At 47.4% G+C, this 20,313-nt stretch overlaps 1 protein-coding gene across 1 annotated transcript in view; it reads left to right on the top strand.

Moving 5' to 3' along the window:
* ADCY2 (adenylate cyclase 2) overlaps positions 1 to 20,313 on the top strand; it is a 422,494-nt gene that overhangs the window by 239,057 nt on the left and 163,124 nt on the right. The gene's annotated exons all lie outside the window — the stretch shown is intronic.

Raw genomic sequence — 20,313 nt, 5'->3', positions numbered from 1 at the left:
TTGGTAGAGATGCACAGACCAGGGCAAAGTCTTCTGGAAGAATGGGAGGAGATGTGTGCTCATGAGCTGTCTTGAATGCTAATAGGGAGGCTTGAGCAGGGTTCGGTGCCCTACAGGATGGTTGACAGTGGCCCAAGAAGGCACCGCCCATGCCTCCTCTGGATTCCCTGTGTGTGTGCTCTGCCCTCGCCCCACCCCCCCCCAGCACACCCATGTGTGCACACACAGGTGCGCCTTCTTGGTTTCCACCCCATAAGCCAAGTGCTCAATAGAGCTGTTCTCTTTTGTTCTTTCCTCCTAAGGGTTTACCTCATGTGGAGGGTTAATGACCTCAGTTCTTGAATCAAGGATCAAAACAAATGCCCGCTTTGTGCCTCTGAAATGACCCCTCAGATGAAAACATCTGGGCCAGGGCCACAGTACGCCTTCAGAGGTGCACAGTCCAGACCTTTGCTTTCATCTCTCCGTTGAGGATCGGATGCCAAAACTCCTCGCAAATAATTGTCCTGCCAAAGTCATAAGACCCTGCAGAGGGGACAGTTGTGACTGTGGCGTCGTGCCAGCCGTCAAGGCTGATAGAAGAAACCACGCATTGGAAATAAGTGTCCATGGCGTTCAGGGCCCCAACCTCCAGGTGCTTTGATATGCTGCCTTCCTCAGAGTTTTCTCAGCATGGCGATTTCTGGTCCTGGCCAGCAAATGCACAGAGCCGGAAAACTCCTTGGCACCTTCCCTCAAAGCCAAGCACCGAACATCACTGCCTTTCCTGAACTCCAGGCTGCACTTCTGCCTTGGCCCTCTCGCTTCCCCGGAGTCCTCTCGTGAACACACAGCTTCCTATAACCCCGTCTTCTTGAGATTTTTTGCCTCTTGGGCTATGCTGTTCATTGGCATGGTCACTAAAAGTTTTCTCTGACAAGCTTGTTTCCCCTTTTCTGCAGTGAACAAAGGTGTATTCCCTGCAGCACTTGTGATGAGAACTCAAAGCCAGGCACATGGAATCATGAGGTGTTACTAATCCTGAGTCTGTTAGGGGTCTCCAGAGAAACAGAACGGACAGGGTATATGTGGACGCATGGAAGGGGATTTGTTTCAAGGAATTGGCTCACACAGTTATGGAGCCCGGCAAGTCCAAACTCTGCAGCAAGCTGGAGGCCATGGAAGAGCCAGTGCAGTTCAGATCCAGTGGCTTTCACCTGATCGGATGAGGCCCACCCACATTATGAAAGTAAACTGCTTTCCTCCAAGACCACTGATTTAAACATAAATCTCATCTAGGGGCACCTGGGTGGCTCAGTTCGTTGAGCATCTGACTCTTGATTTCGGCTCAGGTCATGATGTCAGGATCGTGGGATGGAGTCCTGTGTCGGGCTCCACATTGTGCGTTGAGCCTGCTTGGGATTCCCTCTCTTTCTCTGTCTCTTCCTGCCCCTCTCCTCCCGTTGCATTCTCTGCCTCTCTCTGAACTAACTAAACTAACTAACTAACTAACTAACTAACTAACTAACTAAGTAAATAAATGTAAATCTCATCCAAACCACGCCTTCACAGAAACATCCAGAGTAACATTTGACCACATATCTGGGCCCCGGGGCCCAGCCAATTTGAACCATTGGACTGAGTGTCTTTGGTCCTTGGGTTTAAACTGCTGAGATATATTTCAGGTGAAGAATCCTTCGAAAACTAGCGCATCACTCAAGGTTCCGAGATGAAAGAAACAAGGAATGCCGTCGGCATGCACTTTGCGAGGGTTCACGGTCAGTACAGGTGCCGCTTTGCTTAGTCTTCAGCTGCTCCCTCCGTTCAGTTCAGTTCCCGTTGAATAATGTAGAATTATTTAGCTCTCTCCAATGTAGCGTAATTTAAGATGAGATTTGGCACACACCCAGCGTCTCCTTTGTGTGTGCGAGAGTGTGTGTGCGCCTGGACGTTCTGCTCGAGAGCTTTGTGATACCCGATCGCTTGCCGCAGCTTTTGGAATGGAAGGAGGAGCGGTCTGGTAAACCGATCCCCAAATCACTGTTGTTTCCCTTTCAACTTGCTGAAAAGTCTGGCGGTTTGTGTTGAAACCCGTGCTCTGTGGTTTCTAAGGGTGATACTTGCCAGTTGGTCCTCAAATAGCCATGGCTTGTAACAGGACACTTGTGGGACCAGGACGTTGAGTTACTCACGGCGAATAATGCGTCTGCTACGAGCCAGCCCTACCAGCGTGATGGAACTTGTAGGAAACGGTTTCTTTAATCAATTGGCACAAAAGCAGAACTTTCCCGTGGGTACTTGGGGAAATGGCCCTGCAACACACAGCTGCCCAGGTGTTCATAGAGCACCTTCATTCACCTGTGACCAGCTTTCCCAGCTGGTGTGTGAATTAACGGGCTATGGTGTAAGGACCAGACAGGTAAGCAGATATGGAAGGATGTATGTGTGTGTGAACACTTCACTTCCATGACTGGTTTTCACTGTACTTCTTTGCTTCTGTGCTCCCAGATCTAGGCTTCTCGGCTGAGGGTGATGTAGCTGTGGAGGCACGGGAGCGGGTTACAGGGAGAGTGGGGTGGGGTAAGACCCTCTGCGGTAGGTAAACCTCAACCATTAGGGCACCACTGACCTGCAGCCCCCAAGACAGAGCTCTTCCTTACCTCTGTGCCCTTCAGCCCTCTGTCTCCTTCCCTCTCCCCTTCCCTCATTTCCCACCAAGCTGGCTGACACTTTCAGTCTTAACTGGGGTGTCACCCCCCAGGGAAGCCACCCCAAGAACAACATCGAGCAGCCTGCACTGAATGCCGACACCACTACCCGTGAAACCCTATGCTGACATTGAACTCTCTGGGTCAACCATCTGCTTGCCAGCCATGCCCAGTGGCCCATGTGGGATATGAAGGGCCCATTCAACAGCTCTGCCTGAGATCCGAATGAACTGAGATAGAAACAAGTCAAGACAGATGGAGATCAGAATTCCACTTCTATTGTTGATGAAGTTCTCTTGGAAAAACGTGGCTTGCGTCTGGCCCCAAATGGCGTTAGGTCAGTTAGCCCTGGTCACTGGTGGAAACGAACGAGCTGTCGAACCCCCTGCTGAAGATGCTCCCCAGGAAGATTTAGGGCATTGAGGAACAGATAAGAAAACAGGCGAGCTGCTGGAAAGGACATGGGAAGGGAGGGCTGTACTGAGCATGCACAGATCCTTCTCCAAAGGGGAGTGAGAAAGGCATGGACGGGACAAGGTCGTGATCTCTAGCTTTGCTCCTTGGGCAGGTGGGGTAGTCAGCGTTCTCCAGAGACACAGAACTGATGGGAGATGTGTGTGTGTGGAGAGAGAGCAATTTTTTTTAAGGAGTTTTCTTGTGCAGTCGTGGGGGCTACGCGCAAGTCCAAAGTCTGGAGGGCAGGCCAGCAGGATGGAGGTTCAGGTCAGAGTTGATGTTTCAGTCCTGAGTCCAGTGGCTGGAGGCTCAGGCAGAACTTCTGCGTGGTGGTTTAGAGGCAAAATTCCTTCTTCTTTGGGAAACCTCAGTCTTTGTTCTTAAAGACTTAACACTGATTGCATGAGGCCCACCCACATGATGGAGGGCAATTTGCTGTACTTAAAACCAACACACTGTGAATGTTAATAACATCTTTTAAAAAAAAAAACCCTTATTACAACATCTGGATAGTGTTTGGCCAAACGACTGGCCACCTTGATCTTGCCAAGTTGACGTATGAATTAACCATCACAGCACAGAAGCAAGAGACGGGGGCAGTGGGGAGGGGGGGGAGGAAGGACTTCCTTCCACATGCTCTTAGAGGCAGAATTCAGTCTCTCCAACACCAGGCACCATAGATCCTCTATAAATATCCACTGCATGTGTGACTTTCCCCAAGTCCTAAAGAACTGGATTTCTTTCTTTCTTTCTGCTACTTGGGAGCAAACTGGTTTTAACTGTGTGTAATTAAGGGTAACACCTAGGTATGTGTATGTGTGTATTCATAAAACGTATATGTTCATGTTTTATATACTTTATAAACACACATTAGAACTAAGGAGGATAAAACAATGAAAATAGTATTTTAAATTACTTTTTAATAGTTCAAAAATACATTAGATTCTTACTTAATACATTTAATAAGAATATTGTGATGGAATGTGCTTTGTTGTTTAGGGAATTTTGGGTTAACACTTTCCAGTAGAACACTGTTGGGTACTGTAGTGAAGTTCAGTATATTCTGACACTTAGTGTAACGGCCAAATGATTCAAAGGAAAGAATCCGTGACCAAGTCTTGAAATCATTACACTCATTTTCCAATTTCGTCCACACTTACCCAGAGACTTTTTGATGAAATTCAGCTGTAAACTCTCCATGTTTTCCTGATGTCAATCAGTTATCCTTGCAGATCAACCAGAAGGTATTGCATTTTTTATTTTTTAGCAAATGGGTTCAAGATGTACTGAATCTTCATTTGGGAGATTTTAACTGAATTTAAAAATTCCTTTCTAAGGAATGTACAAATGTACAAATATGAACGTTTGTATATTTTTGCAAAAAAAGATTACATAAAAGGTTTTAAATGTGCGCTTTTAAATGTGTGTTTCTCCCATCACATGTGTTCTTATAAAAAATCATTTCTCCTTCATGGTTAAAATAAGGTTTAGTTTTAAAGGACAAATTAATTGTGTGTGTGTTCACAAAAACATCCCTTAGCTAATACAGTATTGGAAGTTTTTTGATGTGACGGGCAAGATCAACAAATTTGCACTCCTATAATCGTAGCCAGAAATAAATAAGTAAATAGCTCCTCTTTAAGTTTAATGACTTTTAACTAGAACACTACTGTGTGGGGTGAAAGTCCATCCTATTATGAAGTTTTATGCAGATTTCACTTTCTAAATTTTTGTTCATGTTTACGAGAGAGAGAGAGAGAGAGAGAGAGTGCACGCACGTGGGGGAAAGGGCAGAGAGAGAGAGGGAGACACAGAATCTGAAGCAGGCTCCAGGCTCCGAGCTGCCAGCACAGAGCCTGAAGTAGGGCTCGAACTCCCGAGCTGCAGGATTATGACCTGAGCTGAAGTCGGACGCTTAACCGACAGAGCCACCCAGGCGCCCTCAGATTTCACTTTCTGTAGAATTAACCACACAGAAAACATTCTAGAGCAGGTGCATTGCCACAAGCCAGGATGTGCTCTGAGCTGACCCACCAGGGCGGGCACCAGCTCCCATGCTCTGCTCAGGAAGCCCTGTCTTCCCGCTGGCGCACCCTCTGTTGTGGGTGATAGCCCTGTGTCTGGCGGTCACCTGCAGAGGGTGTCATTGTCAGTCAAGAAATTCAGTTGCTGGCTACTGTTCTTACTTTTAATTTACAAAGGTAAGTAAATAGAGCTTTCAGGTTTTCTTCACACCCCCTATGAGTCCCAAACCGTATCCCCAACCCAGAAATCACCAGGGTACCCTCATAATAGGGGGCATAGTATGTCTCTCTTTTTATCTATTTTGGCAAATGTTATTAATTAGTCATCTGAAGTAAGTGTTAGTAGAGGCAGCGTGACTAGAAGATGTCCAGCTGTGAGTGTCCCTGGAAGACGTCTCCTGGGCCTGAAATCTGTCTTCTGGAATAGGAGTTGGGGTGCAGCACCGGCGGATGAGAAAACCTGGTCAGGTGTCTCAGGCACATCATAAGCTGCATCCCACTTGTGTTCCCTGGCCCTGCCCCCCAGCCCACACCCCGCCACGGGTACAAAGCTCATATCCGCACCCATCGGTTTCCTTCCCAAACCACCCGGGTCCTCTGGTCCCGGAGCCACATTTCTGACATAGTGTATGAGTTTCCTGCTGCTGCTGTAACAAGTCACTGCAAACTTCATGGCTTCACACAACACAAATTTGCCCTCTCTCAGGCCTGACGCTCAGAAGTCAAAAATGGGTTGGCACACCTTATTCCTTCTGGAGGCTCTGGGTGGGGCAGGGTATCTTTTTTTTTTTTTTTTTTGCCCTTTCTCGTGTTCACAAAATGATGAAAGAAGACAATTTAGGTAATACAAACACATTTTATTTAACACTTCATGAGACAGACGGTCTCTATTTGGAGAACTGCAAAATGGGGCAGAAGGCAGGCAGCTTTTCTGGGATAATGAATAAGGAACAAAGAGGAGGAAAACAGACCCTATCTGATGGGGGGGGGGGGACAGTAGTCAACTCGTTTGGGGTAAGAAAGAACAAGGCAGGACATACAGAGCTCAGAAGTGGCTTGGCATCTGGGGGCTGGCTGAGTGTGTATACTGCGTCTCTGGGCTAGAACAGTTGCAGGGACACAGAAGTTGCCCACATCTGTGTGTGCTGTCATGGCACCCTGGGCAGGAGTGGCTCCATCTTGGGCCCAGAGACTGTTTACAAAACTAGCTTCCACAGGCTGTCCACAGAACTTGGCACAGGGCCCCTCCATCCTCAAAGCCAGCAGTATACTACCCTCCCATCTCTCTGCACCCACGGTCACATCACCTTTCTCTGTCTTTGACCTTCTTTTCTCCCTTTTATGAGAGTCCTTGTGATAATAAAGATAATCTTCTCATCCCCAAAGCCTTATCTTAACCATATCTGCAGGGGCACCTGGGTGGCTCAGTCTGTTGAGCGTTTGACCCTTGATTTCGGTTCAGGTCGTGATCAGGTTCATGGGATCGAGCCCCATGCGGGGCTCTGCACTGACAACATGGAGCCTGCTTGGAATTCTCTCCCTCCCCCCCTCTCGCTCTGCCCCTCCCCGCTCATGCTGTCTCTCTCTCTCTCTCTCTCTCTCTCTCTCTGTCTCTAATTACTTAAAAAAAAAAAGTAATCGAATCTGCAAAGTCCCTTTTGCTCTTCCCCAGTCCTGGGATTAGAATGTGGACATTGCCGGGCGGCCACGTTCAGTCTACCACACATAGCCTCATTGCCTCCGTGAACAACCATGGGTCAATTTGTAACGTAAAAGATGTTGGTCCAGCACCCTCATATGCCAAAAACAGAAGAATATTGTAGATTTTAGGGAAACAGTGATGGGGTCAGAAGAAACATAGAACTCCTTAGGTTAGGGTATAATCATTTTCTAACCAAGCAGATGTTCAAACCTTCGCAGTGATCCTTATTCTGGAAGCAAGAGGCTGCTGGCAGATACGCCTCTCCCATTCCAAGGACACAGGCAGAAATGCAGCTGAGATTCCTGCCTCCAGCTGTTGCAAGTGCACACAACAGCTGCCGCCCCTCCCCATGGCGTAGCTGCCGCCAGCCAGGCAGAAGCCCGGTCCCTCCCTCCCCAGCCCTGCCAGGAGACGGAAACACTCATGCCTCCAGTTCACAGCTGTAGCGCTTTCTGTTGTATTTTTAATTCATGTGCTGGGGCCATGGTTGTTTCACTGGTGTTTCCCAGGATTTGGAACACGTCCTGTGTTAGGTCTAGAAGAGCTTCACCCAGAATGCTGTTCCCTCCTTCTCCAAACCTCCAGACCAGGAATGGCCTGCCCCACTTACCTGGATGGCGTCCCTCATGGATCCCCCTGACAGATGGTGCTTCCCAGTTGTTAGGTCTGAGTGAAGAGTCTCCCAGAAGATAATTTTTTTTTAATATAATTTATTGACAAATGGATCTCCATACCACACCCAGTGCTCATCCCAACAAGTGCCCTCCTCAATGCCCATCACCCACTTTACCCTCTCCCCCACCCCCATCAACCCTCAATTTGTTCTCAGTATCCAAGAGCCTCTTATGGTTTGCCTCCCTCCCTCTCTGTAACTTTTTTCCCCTCCCCCTCCCCCATGGTCTTCTGTTAAGTTTCCCAAGATCCACCTATGAGTGAAAACATACGGTATCTGTCTTTCTCTGACTGACTTATTTCACTTAGCATAATACCTTCCAGTTCCATCTGTGTTGTTGCAAATGGCATGATTTCATTCTTTCTCATTGCCAAGTAGTATTCCATGTTATATATAAACCACATCTTCTTTTTTTTTTTTTCAACGTTTATTTATTTTTGCGACAGAGAGAGACAGAGCATGAACGGGGGAGGGGCAGAGAGAGAGGGAGACACAGAATCGGAAACAGGCTCCAGGCTCCGAGCCATCAGCCCAGAGCCCGACGCGGGGCTCGAACTCACGGACCGCGAGATCGTGACCTGGCTGAAGTCGGACGCTTAACCGACTGTGCCACCCAGGCGCCCCTAAACCACATCTTCTTTATCCATTCATCAGTTGATGGACATTGGGCTTTTTCCATAATTTGGCTATTGTTGAAAGCGCTGATGTAAACATTGGGGTACATGTGCCCCTATGCATCAGCACTCCTGGATCCCTTGAGTAAATTCCTAGCAGTGCTATTGCTGGGTCATAGGGTAGGTCTATTTTTAATTTTTTGAGGAACCTCCACACTGTTTTCCAGAGTGGCTGTACCAGTTTGCATTCCCACCAGGAGTGCAAGAGGGTTCCCGTTTCTCCACATCCTTGCCAGCATCTATAGCCTCCTGATTTGTTCATTTTAGCCACTCTAAACCAGCGTGAGGTGGTATCTCAGTGTGGTTTTGATTTGTATTTCCCTGAGGAGGAGAGATGTTGAGCATTGTTTCATATGTCTGTTGGCCACCTAGATGTCTTCTTTGGAAAAGTGTCTATTCATGTCTTCTGCCCACTTCTTCACTGGATTGTTTGTTTTTTGGGTGTGGAGTTTGGTGAGGTCTTTATAGGTTTTGGATACTAGCCCTTTATCCAATATGTCATTTGCAAATATCTTTTCCCATTCCATCGGTTGCCTTTTAGTTTTGTTGATTGTTTCCTTTGCAGTGCAGAAGCTTTTTATCTTAATGAGGTCCCAATAGTTCATTTTTGCTTTTAATTCCCTTGCCTTTGGAGATCATTTTTATTTAAGGGCATCTTAGATGTCAACAAGGACACAGCAAAATGCTCAGTACTCTTACCATGCTCAGAAACGTAGTCAGGAACTCAGGAAGAGCAGGAAAATCCGGAGAGCGGTTACAGTTTGCCCGCTTTGGGCAAACCGTGCCTTCAACTGTTTGAAGAGCAGTCTGCTGTCTCCCTCTCCACGTGGACCATGCTTCTTGAGATCTGCTGTGAAATTCAGGGCAGTGACTCGGCAAACTCACATAGTCAGTTTGAATCAGCAGAAGATAACCAAACAGGGGGCGCCTGGGGGGCTTGTCCGGTTGATTTCAGCTCAGGCCACGATCTCACAGTTGGTGACTTCAAGCCCCATGTTGGGCTCTGCGCTGAAAGCACGCAGCCTGCTAGGATTCTCTCTGCCCCTCTCTTGCTCTCGCTCCCTCTCTCTCTCTCTCAGAATAAATAAATAAACTTAAAAAAAAAAGATAACCAGTCTTTAGTATATTAATATATTAAACTGAGTTAAGTAGATGTTTGCAGCCTAATCAAATAATCCAGAAGACTTAGAGTCTACAAATATGTCAATATGATAATCTCTTGGTATTTGTATCACTAGAATGACTACAATTACTACTAATAAGTATCTATTAAATGATTACAGTAGACAGCATTATGTACATACTTTCTAGATTGGTACAGATTTAGTTACCAAAAAAAGAAAAAAACAAGAATAAGAAGGAAATCCTATGCAACAACACTAACCCATTGCCCGTATCTTCCACTGGGGCAAAGCATAGATGGGCCTGTGAAAAGCACATTTCCCAGAGACCCCCGGCACTGTCACCATTCACTTCGAAGTGACAATTGGCTCATGTCTTTGGGTACTTTCCCTGTGCAGCACCTCACTTTTGGAGTCTCTAGCCTCATTCGCAAGATACCAGTGCCCACCAGGAGACTTCAGGACTGAGAGACTCTGAGGACCCCATGGCTGCTGCATTACTAGGCTGATGGGAATCCCATGTGCAAGAACACATTAAAGGATGTTCCTTCAGAGCCCTTAGAAAGGGGCTCATTTTTATGTGGCCAGTTTAATGGTCTTGAACATTGAACATTGGTTCTTCTGCAAGACCAGTGGGAGTGCTCTGTAAGACACATGTGAGACTGGTGGAGGAACACTTTTGGGGGCAGACCCAAGTGCATTGGGTCAAGATTCTGGCAAGTGAGACTCTGAGGTCAAAGACAAAGGCCTGAGGCCAGGTACACCTTACATGGAGTTTTGCATATCCCAGAACTCTCTTAGAAGGAGATTTTGCTCTGTGCTATCTGGGAATTGCAAGAGGCATCTGAAGATGCTAGGCAAGTTGGGCTGGAAGGTGGTCATCCACAGGATGACTCTTTGGAGAGGCCCCTTTGTGAGTCTCCAATGGCTAAAGTAGCCTGTCCATCTCTTTGAGCATAAGCTAGCTAGAAGCTTCCAGATTCAGTGTGCCAATGCCCTATAAAGTAGAAATGTTCCTCAACATAACACTGGCAATTTCTGTTTATGGAGACCATCAAAATTGAGGTTATAGGAACATTTCAAAAGCATCTCTTCATAAAACTTCTAATAAAAACATTTAATGGCAGGAGATGGGCCAAGATAGTCTAAGGTGTATACCACAAATTGTTCAGTCTGAAAACAGGCAAGTTGGTTTTTTTTTTTTTTTTACTCACTGCTGAATTGAAAACTCATTTTTAAAAATTCTACTTCAATTGGAAAGAACTATTTCTGTTCTCCAATAAGACTTTTTCTTTCAAAGAGGGCTGATAAGAGAAAAGACTCTTTTTCAGTGATCAAAATGAGACACTGTGCTCGGGAGTACTGCCCTGCCATCTGTCCTTCCCCCCTCCCTTTGCTGCATTGAAATGCACTTGTGATCACAGGTGTCCCCTGGATGTCCTGGGTGTCTATCTGGAGGCTCCCCAAGCTGGCTTCCCAGATGATGGCTGAGCTTTTATCCCCAGCTGGGGCTGGCCTCTCCAATTTGGATGTTCAGCGACCTGATTTGTCAGCATTCCACGTGTGAGCCCCCTTCCTGGCGCTGACTTGCTTGCCTCAAGCATCAAAAGCAAAAGGCAGGTCGTTTGTGGATTTATGCCAACAAGTCCCACTGTTGTGGGTCAGTTCATGCTCCATGTGTCGGAGGTCCGTTCTATTGTGTATTCATTCCCCAGGAGCAGGAATCGGAATGAGCTCTAGGGATTGCTGTGAGGACATTTCCAGTGCTCCCTTCATGTCCTTGTGGAGGTCCACACAGCCACAGTCTGGACACCCGTGGTCCCGAGCCTGCCTGGCCTCTCCCTGGACAGCCCAGAGAGACCATCGCCAGCTGCCTGTCCTCATGCCCTCTCCCTTGCACTTTCATTGCTGCCCAGCCGTGTTTCTGTTGCTCTCCACTGGGTTCTAACAAGCCATTCTGCGGCATATTACTCTCGAAGATGTCTGTTCTAGGTCTATTTGTGTTTGTTTCTTGGTAGAATTCCTAGAGAAAAATCTTCTAGCCCTTTTTTCCAGGTTCCAGGAGGGAGAGGAACCACCTCCCCTTGTGCCCACGTGCTGCCTACACATCAAAGCTGCCATTCTCCAGGGCTGCCGGGAGGGTGGCAACTGCCTTTGTTTAGTGCCCACATCGCGCCCAAACTTTGCATGTTTTTATTAGTAACTTCAGTGGAAACATGCAGAGTAGGTGGAACTTCTGTTGTCGAGGACAGAGCTGAGACTCCTGGGCTGTGAAGTCCAAGATCGCATGGCAGCGTTCAGGGATGGGAATTGTAGCCCTCGCCGCCTGGGTCTACACGCCCCGCACTTTCGCCCATCCCGCAGAGCCTGAGTGCTGGGGCTCCCCTGGCCTTTCAGCTGCCTGCTCCGTTCTGTCCCACTGGGGATCATGTTCACTGGTTCCATTCCTCAGACTGGTCTCCCCTCCTGGGTCTCCTTTGTACCTTGGAATATAGCTCTAATAAAACACTCAGGCCCATCGCTAGGATCTGGTTCGTGCATGAGCACCTCTGCATAAACCAACAACTTCTCTGGGAGGATTGGTTTTGTAGAGGCAGGTCTGACATCAGCTGGGATAATCACATATCCATGAAGACATGCGTGGAGGGAGGAAGAAAAGGCTACTGCCAGCCTAGATGTTTGATGCACATGGGCAAATAAACTGTCTTGCAAGCTGTCAAAAGGAGAAGCGTTCACTTCTCTGACTCCTAGGCTTTTGCATTTCCCTAATGAGGAAATGTGTGAACTCCAGCAAATCAAGTATGGTACAATGAACGGCAGGTACAGTGATTTGCACAGCCGGAAAGGAGAAGCATCAGCCTTCGTCATGCCGTGTTCCATCGTCGGGTTCCAAGATGTACAAGATGTTTTGGCAAGGGCCGCGTGGTCCACTGTCAGGCCATTCAGAAATCTTTGTCTTAGTGAAATCCCAGAACAGAAGAACCTGTGTTCTTGGTGACTATTCATCTGTTCCCAAACTCTACAAGACACTTCTTTTTTGAGAAACTATTTCTCAATATCTACTATGTGATTTATTAACTTCTCTTAAGACTTATAAACATGATAATATCTCTCTTCTAAAATAATAAGACCGCACGCCAAAGTCTTGTCCAGGAGGAGAGAGGCCAGGGGCGCCAGGGTGGCTCAGTTGATTGAGCGTCCGACTTCAGCTCAGGTCATGATCTCCCGGTTCGTGAGTTCGAGCCCCGCGTCGGGCTCTGTGCTGACAGCTCAGAGCCTGGAGCCTGCTTCAGGTTCTGTGTCTTCCTCTCTCTCCACCCCACCCCTACTTGTGCTCTGTCTTTCTGTATTTCAAAAATGAATAAACGTTAAAAAAAAAAAAAAAAGAGGAGAGAGGCCACTTCCTTGACCTGCCTGGATACATACTGTACTGATGCAGGAAGGGCAATAAAGTAACGGACTTAGATGTAATTTTGTATGATTACCTTCTGTGAACTAGAGTTAACTAAAGGTTTGTTGCCTTTAACTAGCCAAACTAGTTAAAACCAAAGTATTCCATAGGTGTAGGGGAGATTGAAAATGAAACCATTGCTTACTTACCCCCACCCCCTTCCTCCATTGGAAGTAAGATGTCTGAGTGTTAACCAGGTAGATGTGGGAAGGGCCAGCTACAGATGATACCAGAAATGCAGGATGCTGCCCTGTGATTGGTTTGAGTTCTGTAGATGGATGCCGCCCTCGTTGCTTGTGGCTGCCTGATGACGCCACTTCTCAATGATCGTGCTCCTTCCCTGGAGGAAAAGAAAGTAAAATTAAACATATAGTGCCCTAGATTTCTCCACCAGCAGCTCTAGTGAAAAATTTATGAAGATGAGATTCAGTACTTTTCCCATCATATGCCTGTTTCATTACTTAAAGCTGTCTAAAAACCATGGTGCAATGGTTGGTTTTATATGTCTACTCAGACCATCATTCCTTGCTGTTTGGTCAAACGTCCGTCTAGACTTTGCCATGTAAGTATTTTTAAGATATTCACATTTGTATCAGTAGACTTGGAGTAAAGTAGATCACCCTCCATAACATGGGTAGGCTTCTTGCAATCAGTTGAAGGCCTTAAGAAAAAAGAGTGCGGAGGCACCTGGGAAGCTTAGTTGATTGAGCAGCCAACTCTTGATTTCAGCTCAGGTCATGACCCCAGGGTCATGGGATCAAGCCCTGCATCAGGATCCACACTGATCACGGAGCCTGCTTGGGATTCTCTCCCTTTGCCTCTGCCTCTCTCCCACTCTCTCAATCTCTGTCTCTCTCTTAAAAAAAGAAGGAAGGAAGGAAGGAAGGAAGGAAGGAAGGAAGGAAGGAAGGAAGGAAGGAAGAAAGGAAGGAAGGAAGAAAAGTGAGGTCTCCTGAGGAGGAGGAAATTCTGCCAGCAGATTGCTTTTGGAATCAAGTTGCAACATCATTTCTTCCCTGGGTCTCCAGCCTGCCCTGCAGAATTTGAACTTGCCAGCCCCCACAATCGGGTGACCCAATTTCTTAAAGTAAATCTGATAGATAGATGATGACAATGAGGGACTGATTGCTTGATGAATGGTAGACAGAAATAGAGGTAGATACAAAGGTCTGTAAAGTTATGATAGATACATAGATAATACACATGCTGTTGATTCTGTTTTCTCTGGGGGATCTTGACTAATCCACAGCAGTGTGTGAGAAATCGCTGGAAACCGTAGAAGTGAAGAACAATAAGCACACATTTGGAAATAATGATCCAGCAAACAAAGGTGTTTTCTAATCAGAGGGACAGAAAATACGACATTGTAGTGCAGCAGAGAATCCCATCAGTCAGGGCCTTTCTTCCGTTTCACTGTCACCTGAGACCTGTGCGGCAGCGGAAGAAAAGCCAGATGCTCTGAAACGGGGGATGATCTCAACAGTGATAAGAGTTTGGATGTTTGTCGGTGGCCTGTTCAGTCTTCACTGATTTTGGAAGGCGAATCCATCCCAGCTCCACCGGTTTCCTAGAATACATTGTTGAAACCTGTCTGAACCTAACTCAGGACCAGGAGGCAGGTTAAGTAGGGAACAGTGTGTCTCATAGTTTTTTGAGAGTCACCTGGACTAGTGGTAATGCTTCAAAGGAGACGATGAAAAAGAATTGGAAAGAACAAAGACAGGAAGGGCCAGAGGAATAGGTGATGTAGATGAGTCAAACTCCAGTAGCACAAAAGCACTGTCACCTGCAGGCGATGCGAGCGTGGGTCATTTTCCACTACAATCCCCTCAGTCTGGCCGCCAGTGAGCACAAGTGGCTCACGCACAGTGCCTGGCCCATGGTCGCCACTCAGGACACATGAGTTGTCACCAGTACCATTTTTTCATTTACTGAACGTTCTGGTTTCCAATGTATTTATTTTAATTCAGTGCCTAGAATTTGAAAAACACTGGACAATTAACCTAAAGGTAGCCGTGTAGACGGGGAGGAAGAAGCAGCTAGCACCGGAGGTCCTGCGAGTTTCCATCCAGTGTTGTGCCATCTGAACGATGGAGGCCTGTCACTTGTGAGAGATGGCCGTCCCCCGTCCTCCCCTTTCCAGCACACTCTTGCTTCTTTCTGACTCACTGCTCCGTGTATATCCAATGTGAGAGGCTGTTGTAACTCAAGTAGGTGAGACTAAGCTGGCCTCTCAAAATAATATTCATCCTTTCAAGATTTATTGAGTGTGTATTATGTTCTTATGTACAAGACGTGTTTTTTTTAGAAGAATGATGAATTCTTTTTTGTGACAAAATATGCGTGGACTGAATGGTTTTATTAAACACCTGTACTATTATACTGTTATTTAGCTTTATATAGAAAAGCAAAAGAGCATCTGGGTGGCTCAGTCGGTTAAGCGTCCAACCCTTGGTTTCAGCTCAGGTCATAATCTGATGGTGCATGAGTTCGATCCCCGTGTCGGGCTGTGGGCTGACAGCACAGAGCCTGCTTGAGATTCTCTCTCTCTTCCTCTCTCTCTGCCCCTCCCCCACTTGCCCTCTCTGCCTGTCTCAAAATAAACTTAAAAAATTTATAATAGAAAGCAAAGACCTACGTTACATACAAAGAATGTATTTCTCAATGGTATATGAAACATGTACACACACACACACACATACACTCTCTCTCTCTAAAATAAACTCCACTTACTCCTTATCTACTATCCCATATTCTCTATAATAACTTCTCTTAACATTTGATCTGCAGTTAGTGTTTTGCTTTTTTTTAAATTTCTTCCTGATCAGTCCTTATGTGATTTTCGTAACTTGACTTTCAAGTATGGCTGATAAGACAATAAGCATGGGAGGAACTTTCCAAGGATAACCTAAGTAATCATGAACACTTTGATTCTTTAACAGCCTGCCCATTCTCGTTTTGAATCCATTCTGTATCTCCTTAATTTCTAAATCAAACATTGGAAAACATTTTGAGTCATTTGGTCTTTGATGTGATGACATGATTTAAAAATTTGGTCCGTGTTAAGTTGGAGGTGAAAAGGGGAGAAAGAGTTGATGTGAGTTTTTTACGTTGGTGTTATGTTGGACGTTTCGCTTTTACTTATTCTGGCAATTTTCTAAAGGTAGAGCATTACAGAACAAAACTCTACAATGTGAGTCTATTCAGTGGTTTTCCTACTTAAGGATCCACTCATAGGAGACGATGCTTGAGTGGGCATGGGACATTCAAGAGAAAAATGGAGGAGGGTTTATGTTTAATATAAATTACACAACTGAGAAATAGTCCTCTCTATCAAAGTGCTGCCTCGAAAACTTCGTATTGTTCACAGCGCGTGTGGTGGAGACATCGTGACAGCATATGAATCAAACTAATTGTAACTCTTACTTGGTTATGAAAAAAAAATGACATGTGCGTTCTTCTAAATTAAGTCTTTCTCACACAAATTGCTGGTTGCCACTGTAAATCAAGCAACATGTGTTCTGAATTCTGACTCCTAGAGAATTAGCTATTGAGTGGGGAAATGAGATACTTTTGTTTGCAGCTAAACTCAAGTTGACTTTTTTTTTCGTTATCTAAAAATAAATGTTATAGAACGATTGCTTCCCCAGCTTCCCTAGCAAAAAGAAGGCTGGGACTGGGCCGGCCCCTCCATTTTAGGGTGAGGAAAGCGAGACCCAGAGAGGTTAGGAGGTGACCAGGAGTCCCATTCAAAGTAGTGGCCCTGACTCAGACATGAATTTTAGTTGTCTGGTTGGTGGGCAGTGACCTTGCTGCCCCAGAATTGTCTCGAATCATGCGGTGAGACAGCCACTGCATGGCAACCAGCCCCTTACGTCCAGGATGTGGCCACATCCCCCCATAAGCCAATACCATCAAGACACGAGCAAATAGGGGAGCTGGGATTTGCTTCCAGACTTCTGGACACCCGGCCCATGCTCTGAGCCACTGCACTCTCCTTCTCAGCTGAGAACCTGCTAATAACTTGGAAGTACACACACACACACACACACACACACACACACACATACACTCTCTCTCTCTCTCTCTCTCTCTCTCTCTCTCAAACTAAATTCTCTCTCTCTCTCAAACTAAATTTTAAAAAAAATCTTAAAAAAAAAAAGAATCAAGGATACTTAAGTACCTAGAGGATGTAGGTTACCAAGGTGGGTACGAAGCCCAGAACAAGTCCCAGTGGCCGCATGGACACATCTCGGGAACAACAGAGCATCCTTTAGGGTGTGGCCACTTCCCTGGTGTCTTCTCTTTGTGGCTTCACCTGTGATCCTCTCTGGCTATGACGGACCGTCAGGCCACAGCTTTCTTCTGATGGTTCACCTCCTGCTCACTGTCTCTGCTGGGCAGCCTCACTCTACACCAGTGGTTGAAACCGGGGACAGTTCTGTTCCCTCCGAAGGGTACGTGGCAGTGCCTGGAGACATCGTCGGCTGTCACACTCGGAGGATGCTACTGGCACACGGTGGACAGACGGCAGGGACGCTGCTGAACATCTTTCAGTGCACAGGGCAGTCGCACAACCGAAAGGATCGAGCTGCAGGTGTCGGTGCTGAGGGGGGAGAACGCCCACCTTGGGCATCCCACTTTGTCGCCTGTCAGTTGCGTTGCATGCGCCTCATGTTTTGTTTCACCTAAAAACGTGAACAGAGAAAGTAGGCTGATAAAATCCCAATATACTTCCGGTTCTCTGGGGGGCAGTGGATCTCACAAGCCCTGGGGAATCACCCTATGGTATAGACAGAAGCGTAGGCAGGCTCTTTTGTGGCGAGCGAAGGAAGAGACTTACCAGCCTGCGTGGCGTGTGTCTGCTCAGGTCCTCGGGGTTGGGGGCGAGGCTGGAGGAGCCGAGCTGCAGAGGTGGGCCGGCCCACGCGGCCGGACGACACCGTCTTCACGTGCTAGGGCTGCCGTCACAAAGCGCCGCGGCCTGGGCGGCTGAACCGGCACAAACACGTTTCCCCACTTCCAGAGGCTAGAAATCCAAGATCAAGGTTGCCCAGCATCGGTTTCTCCTGAGGCCTCTCTCCTTGGCTTGCCGATGCTGAGCCTTTTCCCGTGGCTTCCTCGCTGTGCGTGAGAGAGAGAACCTCCTCTTCTTAGAAAGACACCAGTCACGCCAGATCAGTGCCACTTAACCTCAATTTCACTTAACCCCTTCTTTAAAGACCCCATCTCTAAGTCCTGGGCACTGGAGGCTGTAGCTTCAACATGAATTTGGGGGGCACGGTTCAGCCCCTAACTGAAGGCGTCCTTCGTCAGCAGCACAGAGAAAAAAGAGGTGGTGATTGATGCACAGGCTTCCCTGCGTCTGCCACGGATCCAAGAGCGGCCGGACGTCCCCCTGCTCATTCTCTCTCAGGCTTCTCCGTGCTGCCCCTTCATCTCCGATGCTTCACTTGCTGCTTTTTTAAAAAACGTATGTATGTTGAGAGAGAAAGAGAAAGAGATAGAGCGCGGGAGAGGCAGAGAGGAGGGAGAGAGTGAGCATCCCAAGCAGGCTCTGCACTGTCAGCACAGAGCCCAACACAAGGCTCGAACCCACGAACCACGAGATCATGACCTGAGCCAAAATCAAGAGTCCGAGGCTTAACCGGCTGAGCCCCCCAGACGCCCCGCTTGCTGCTCGTTTGAGTGTCTTCTCACGTCCTTAAATACTTCCCTGTCTCTTCTGTCCCCATCCTGTCCCCCACGTTGCCGTCTTCTCTGCGTCCCTGTCGCCCAGGTGCACCTAAACTATGCAGCAGGAATGACTCCTGGGCAGCTGCCCAGGCTTGCCACGTGGCACAGAGCCATCCCCTCCGTGGAGGTGTGGGATGCAAGCATCGCGGCCTCACGGGGAGGCAGGGGGGATTATAACATGGGGCGGAAGCGGCACACGACATCGAGCCTCCGCCAGAGCGTGGAGCAGGGGCTGGCAGACTCTTTCCACGAAGGGCCAAGAAATCAACAGCTCGGGTGCTGTGCTCCACACCGTCCCTCTCTGTCAAAACCACTCAACGCTGCCATCGCGGTGGGAACGCGGCCACAACGCGCACACGGATGAGCGCACCCCCGTGCCAATACTTTACTAACGGGAACTGAAACTTTAATTTCACATAGATTTCGTGTGTCAGGAAGTATTTCCTTTTGGTGAAAAGAATCATTTAGCCACGTAGAAAACCTTCTTAGCTTCAGAGGGCTTTCCGAAGCAGATGGTGGGTGGATGTGACTTGGCCCTTAGGCTGCAGTTTGAGGACATCTGGTGTAGAGAAACTTCTCTTGGAAATCATACTTAGAGGCATAGCAGACACACTACAACTGTCGCTGACGACTGAAATGAGAACAATAGAGGGATATCCTTCCACCAAAGGGCACTGTTTTACTACTTCTGTGGTCTGTCTTAGATGTTACTCAAAACGCTGGACTTTACAATAAAAGCCATAAAGTGGCTCTTCCTGGGGAGGGACAGAGACAGAGACAGCGAGTGTCCCAAGTAGGCACCATGCTGTCACCGCAGAGCCCAGTGGGGGGTAGATCCCGTGAACCATGAGATGATGGCCTGAGCCGGAACCAAGAGCTGGGCCCTTAACCGAGTGAGCTACCCAGGCGCCCCACGCACCCTTGATTCTTCACACCTCATCTGTCCCATGCAGGACGAGTTAGGAGGAAGGACTGCTCCCTGGATTCTTTCCATCCCTTGCAGGGACCCTAAGGTTATATCCGCATCTCCATACGTTGGTCTCCCACTGCCCCCGACTTGGTATTGGATTGCCCCACTCTTCTCTCCTCCTTCCCGCTAGTATCAGTTATGGAGGTGGTGGGGATTTTTCCTAGGTTATTTGGGATCTAGAAGGAGCACCCTTTAAAGGAGATGGTACATCACACCGTTCCCACCACGCCGTGATCTCCGTGACTGTTAGTTTGCCCCTCTTCTGCTTTGTGCACGCTAGTAGGAATTGGCTAGGCTTTGTCTCCTCCATGAGACTACTTGGAAGGGTGGGCAGGGTTAAGATCCAAGCCTACCCCACCTCGTGCTCAGTTCTGGAATCTTTGCTTTCTCTTCTTGGCCGTTGGTTTTGGAGTTCATGATATGGGAACATGCCCTTTTTTGTGTGTCACTGCTGCAGTTGGTGAATTTTCTTTGTTACTTTTTATAAATGGTGGCCGATTTTATTCAGTAGTGTGGGAGGGAAGTTCTGCCCTATGCTAGTTTTAATATGACACCTAAATTTGGCCCCTATCTTATTCATCTACTTATAGGCATCAACAAATGCAATCCTAATTACTGACCATTTGATAAGTGTAATAGACATCTAGAATTGCAACGGATATGTAAATAAAATGCATCATCTATGCTCATTCCACTCCCCCCGCCCCTGCCAAAGTCATTTAGACCATAACTGGGGACAACAATGTTAAGTGAGAGAGCTAGGGACTAATTAATGATAGTGGGCACAATCAGTAATCTGACTATGAAATCCTAATTCAG

Source organism: Lynx rufus, unplaced genomic scaffold (genome assembly GCF_022079265.1).
Source record: "Lynx rufus isolate CCGP_SWC_20201006 ecotype Redwood Valley unplaced genomic scaffold, mLynRuf1.p SCAF_1, whole genome shotgun sequence".
Lineage (NCBI taxonomy): Eukaryota > Metazoa > Chordata > Mammalia > Carnivora > Felidae > Lynx > Lynx rufus.
The sequence above is the reverse complement of the archived record's forward strand: the minus strand, read 5'-3'. Positions and strand labels throughout refer to the sequence as shown.